This window comes from Symphalangus syndactylus, chromosome 13 (assembly GCF_028878055.3).
Source record: "Symphalangus syndactylus isolate Jambi chromosome 13, NHGRI_mSymSyn1-v2.1_pri, whole genome shotgun sequence".
In the NCBI taxonomy this organism is placed as follows: Eukaryota; Metazoa; Chordata; class Mammalia; order Primates; family Hylobatidae; genus Symphalangus; species Symphalangus syndactylus.
This window is the reverse complement of record NC_072435.2, coordinates 110,177,368-110,183,367: the sequence shown is the minus strand read 5'-3', so window position 1 is coordinate 110,183,367 and position 6,000 is coordinate 110,177,368. Positions and strand designations below refer to the sequence as shown.

Genomic DNA, 6,000 nt, shown 5'->3' with positions numbered 1-6,000 from the left:
GTGGTGGTGCATGCCTGTAGTCCCAGCTACTCGGGACGCTGAGGCAGGAGAACTGCTTGGACTTGGGAGGCAGAGGTTGCAGTGAGCTGAGATCATGCCACTGCACTCCAGCCTGGGCAACAGAGTGAGACTCCATCTCGGAAAATAAAATAAATAAAATAAAATAAAAATAAAATTGTGTGTGCCTTTCTCTTGTTCACCTGTCTTTTGTAACAGGTGCCTTAGCCATGAACTTAGTGATGAGTGAGAAAACGAAATCATTTCTCCCCTACCACTTGATCACCTGGGGTACTGTTCGCCAGGGCTCTCCCTTGTAAAGTTATTCTTTGTTCCCCCTTTCTATATTGTAGTGGTTTGAAGGAAGTCACTACACTCAGATCACCCCAGAGGTGTTGGAGTTAGGCTCCCCTGCCATGACTGCAGAGAATCTACATCAATTATTTGGGATTCTTCTGTATAGGAGACTTGTCTCTTCTTCCTGGAAGGAATGTGACCTTTCTTTTGTGTTCCCTGGCATCATGCACAGAGATCTGTTACACAGCTTGACACTTCCCATCCTGGTTAGAATATCCACTGGGGAGCGTCTCCCCAGAGCTTGAGAAACAGTCTCAGCCTCACATCGGAGCAGGCAGAAAGAACTCTGGCTGAGGGTTAGGTAAGCTGTATTCTAAGCCCTGGTCTTGCCACCTCCCAGGGAGGTCTTGGGGCAATCGCTTCCCATCTTTGAGTGTGTTCTAGTTACTACTGGTGAGTAACAAATTAACCCACCAGTTGGTGGCCTGAAACAGTCATTTTATTTTGCTCACAATTTTGTGTGTCAGGAATTCTGGAAGGGCTTGGCTGGGGAGCTCTTGCCCAGGGTCTCTCACAATAGTGCAGCCAAATGTTGGCAGATGCTAAAGGCATTTGACGGTGCAATTGGTCTGGGGATCTACAGCGGCTTACTTATAGTTGCCAGGTGACACCGGCTGTCAGCTGCTCAGCTGGGCGGTTGACCACAACATCCACAAGTGGCCTGACCATAGGGCAGTCTCAGGGAAGTTGGGAAGCTAGGCTTCTTATATGATGGCCCAGGGTACAAGCAAGAATGTTCTGGCAGATAAGGTGGGAGCTGGTTCACCTCCTAGGACTCAGCCTCAAAAACACCCAGCATTATTTCCACTATACCCCATTGATTTTAAGAGGGTCACTAAAGTCAGCCCAGATTCAAGAAGAAGTGACATAGAATTCATCACTTGAAGGGAGAGGTGTCAAAGAATTGACAGCCGTTAAACACACACATGCACACACACACACACAATTAATATATTTTATATATTTTGTACATATTTTACATAATATATATATAGGCGTGGAGTCTTGCTCCATCACACAGGCTGGAGTGCAATGGCATGACCATAGCTCACTGCAACCTCAAACTTCTGGGCTCAAGCGATCCTCCTGCCTCAGCCTCCCAAGTAGCTAGTACTACAGGTATGTATCACCACACCTAGCTAATTTTTAATTTTTCTTGTAGAGATGAAGTCTCACTATGTTGTCCAGGCTGGTCTCAAACTCCTGAGCTCAAACAATCCTCTCACCTCAGCCTCCCAAGTAGCTGGGACCACAGGAGCGTGCCACCACACCTGGCTAATTTTTTGTATTTTTGATAGAGATGGGATTTCACCATGTTGCCCAGGCTGGTCTCAAAGTCCTGAGCTCAAGCCATACACCCTCCTCAGCCTCCCAAAGTGCTGGGATTACAGGTGTGAGCCACCATGCCCGGCCTAAAAATATTAGCTTTTATCAAAGGGTTTGAGCCCCACTGGTTCTGTCTCCCTTTTATGAAGGGGGAAGTAGGCACTGTGGTGAACAAGTGCAAACCTGAGATCACACAGCAAGCTAAGAGTCAGAGCCAGGACTCAAAAGCAGGTCTCCAGGCACCAGGGCCTGTGTCTCTTCCTTAAAGTCTCATGATCCTGCAGAAGGAAGTAGAGAAGGTGGCCAGACAAACCCCCAAATGACCCGGCTCTCCTTTGACACTGCATCAGGGCTTTCTGCATCCCATTCATTAACTCAAGAATGCAATTATTCAGCAATATGCTTCCTGGTGACAATGCTTGGACATGAAGATCTTTAGTTTAAGAGGTGGTCAAATTGGAGCTCTTGCCCTCTGAACTCATGTGGGTGAAGGTCTCAAGAGCACCATCTGCTGAGAGAAACCGACAAATGATATGGAAATGGCAATTTCTCAAGCATCTTGGCTCCTCTTCAGGTTGGGAAGCCACATCCTAAAGGTAGAAACCTACACACCCAGCTTGCTGCAAAGACTGGGAGTCTCCATTCAAGGCTCTCTGGTTGGCCAGGCTCAACGTATTCACTGGGAATTAATATTATATTAATATGTTTGAGCATTTAATCTAGCGATGTGCTTTTTTTTTTTTTTTTTTTTTGAGATAGAATCTCACAGTCGCCCAGGCTGGAGTGCAGTGGCACGATCTCGGCTCACTGCAACCTTCACCTTCACCTCCCGGGTTCAAGTGATTCTTGCGCCTCAGCCTCCCGAGTAGCTGGGATTACAGGCACGCACCACCATGCTCAGTTAATTTTTGTATTTTTCATAGAGAATTTGCCATATTTCCCAGGCTGGTCTCAAACTCCTGAGCTCAGGCAATCCGCCCGCTTCAGCCTCCCAAAGTGCTGGGACTACAGGAGTGAGCCACCACGCTTGGCCTGCAATGTGCATTTTCTTATGCATATTCTGGCAGTGTGCATTTTCTTTCTTTTTTAATTTAAAAAAAATTAATTTTTTTATTATTTTAAAAAAGGTTTTGTGGGTACATAGTAGGTGTATATATTTATGGGGTACATGAGATAGTTTGATACAGGCATACAATACATAATAATCACCTCAGGATAAATGGGATATAAATCATCTCAAGCATTTATCCTTTCCTTGTGTTACAAACAGTCCAATTATGCTCTTTTAGTTGTTGTTGTTGTTTTGCCAGTCAGATGGTTTAAATGTGTTCTTTATTTTTCTTCATCTTTTAAGTTCCGGGGTACAGGTGCAGGATATGCAGGTTTGTTACATAGGTAAACGTGTGCCGTGGTGGTTTTCTGCACAGATCAACCCATCACCTAGGTATTAAGTCCGGAAGCCATTAGCTATTTCTCTTGATGCTTTTCCTCCCCTGGCCCCATCTTTTAGTTATTTTGAAATGTACAATAAATTATTGCTGACTGTGGTCACCGTGTTGTGCTGTCAGATACTAGACCTTATTCATTCTATCTAACTCTATGTTCACATCCATTAACCATCCCCACTGTCCATCCACTCCCCCACTGCCTTTCCCACCCTCTGGCAACCATCATTCTACTCACTATCTTCACGACTACAGTTGTTTTCATCTTAAAATCACACTAATAAGTGAGAACACACAAAGTTTGTCTTTCTGTGCCTGGCTCATTTCACTTAATATAATGATCTCCAGTTCCATCCATGTTGGTGTAAATGACAGGATCTTATTCTTTTTTGTGGCTGAGTAGTACTCCATCATGTATGTGTACATTTTCTTTATCCATTTGTCTGTTAGCGGATGCTTAAGTTGCTTCAAATTTTGGCTGTTGTGAGTAGTGCTGCAATAAACATGGAAGTACAATGTGCATTTTCTTATACATATTCTAACAATGTGCATTCAATATTTACAATAGTAAGTGTCAATATTATTCTCATTTTGTAGATAGAGAAATCGAGCCATAGAGATTTAAGATCACATGTTCATACAGATTTATATCCAAATTAGTCTGACACAATATCTCCTTACTATAAACTATGCATCTTGACACTTGATTTTATTCCTTAGAGCATTATAATGCTTATACTGTACACTGAATTCACTTGCCTTATGTTGCTCTCTATTTTTTTTTTTTCAAGGATGTCAAACTTCCTCCCAGCCATACTGGGGTACCTTGAGGTCTGGGACTAAGCTGCTTTTCTCTCTTGTCTCTGGTGGAGAGAAACAAATGAATACTTATTAAATGTAACTCAGAATTAACTATTTATCTCTTTGCTTCTGACATGGAAATGTAGAGAAGTTATAAACTACCTCATACATTTAGACAAATTGTTTTTCTACAAATATTCTATAGGGTTTAAAAATAACAGCAAAAGATACGACCATTCCTCACAACTGTAATGGCAATAAGGAAATATGCATTCATGAAATTTATTAGTAATTTCCTATCTCCAGAGAGTCAAGAATTTTAACTGTATTGTTTTTCCAGATCTGCTGACAAGTTGCAAACTTCAGTTGAGTGGGGCTTCACATTCTCTTCCACTTCACCACTGACAAGGCCATTTGCAAACAAATCCAGTCCACCAATGGGATGTTCTATATGCAAAATTTTTTTATTATACTTTAAGTTCTGGGATACATGTACAGAACGTGCAGGTTTGTTACTTAGGTATACACGTGCCATGGTGGTTTACTGCACCCATCAACTCGTCGTCTACATTAGGTATTTCTTAAATGCAATTATAAAATCTAGTTCCCAGAGACCATAATTCCATCTTTTCTCTTTTGTACATTCGTTTCTCCAAGGAGTAGACTAGTGTGGGAAACAGAGTGCTAAATTAAGGATTAGAATACCTGATTTCTTTGATTTTTTTAAAAAAAATCTTCTTTTAAACTATAAAAAATATTCTTTAAAAATTATAAATACGTATATTCAGAAAACGTGTAGCTCAATGACCTACTGCAAAATCAACACCCACATAACCACCACTGAGGTTTTGTGTGAGACACTGGGAAAGTCACTTGAGTGACCAGTGTCCCCAGCTGTTTGAAAAGGATCTTCTCAACCACAGTATGTTTTATTTATTTATCTAATTTTATTTTTTAAGTTCTGGGGTACATGTTCAGGATGTGCGGGTTTGTTACATAGGCAAATGTGTGCCACGGTGGTTTGCTGCACCTGTCAACCCATCACTTAGGTATTAAGCCCTGCATGCATTAGCTCTTTTTCCTAATGCTCTCACCCCACCCCATCCTCCTCCAGCAGTCCCCAGCATGTATTGTTCCCTTCCCTGTGTCCATGTGTTCTCATTGTTCAGCTCCCACTTATAAGTGAGAATGTGGTGTTTGATTTTCTGTTCCTGTGTTAGTTTGCTGAGGATAATGGCTTTCAGCTTCATCTATGTCCCTGCAAAGGACATGATCTCATTCCCCTTTATGGCTGTATAGTATTCCGTGGTATATATGTACCACATTTCTTTCTCCAGTCTATCATTGATGGCCATTTGGGGTGCTTCTGTGTCTTTGCTATCGTGAATAGTGCTGCAATGAACACGCGTGTGCATGTGTATTTATAAGAGAATGATTTATATTCCTTTGGATAGATACCCAGTAATGGGATTGCTGGGTCAAATGGTATTTCCGGTTCTAATCATAATATGTTGTTTTTAGTTACTACCTCCTACTCCATGAGTTGGATGAACTATAATTTATCAATGTCTGTATTGTTGGCCCGTTAGGTGGTTTGTTTTCTTCTTTATTATGAATAACCTTTTAAGAAGTAGCTTGTTCCTCAATCTTGTTCATATTCATAATGATTCCTTAGGAAAAACTCCTAGAAAAGGAATTTCTAGGTCAAAACGGAATGATTTTAGAGCCTTCGCAAGGCACACAATTAGTATGAAGAAGAAAACAATTTTCTATTACCCGAGTCTATTTTACCAAATAAATTTGAGTAATAGAAAACATTTACTCATTGAATGAAGATGCTGTTTTCGGGAATAGACAATCAAGACGGAAGCATGCAGGCAAAGAATGGTCTACATTGGAGGCAAAAATATTTCAAGTTGCCATTTTCATAAATTGTAGTTTAGTTCAAACTCTCTTGCTTCCACAAGAGGCTTTGAAACAGTTTAACATGAAAGCACCAGCATCATGAAGTCTAAAGCCATTACAAGCAGAGCACAGTGGCCACAGCCAAGTTGCAAAATTGCTTTTTAAAAGG

At 41.4% G+C, this 6,000-nt stretch overlaps 1 long non-coding RNA gene across 1 annotated transcript in view; it reads right to left on the bottom strand.

The window, feature by feature from the left end:
* Positions 1-3,895: 3,895 nt before the first annotated feature.
* The window catches only part of LOC129459992 (uncharacterized), a 60,243-nt gene continuing 58,138 nt past the window's right edge, over positions 3,896-6,000 (bottom strand). The window contains exon 3 of the long non-coding RNA XR_008650118.2: positions 3,896-3,969. This is a non-coding gene — a long non-coding RNA (uncharacterized lncRNA). The remainder of the gene's footprint in view (positions 3,970-6,000) is intronic.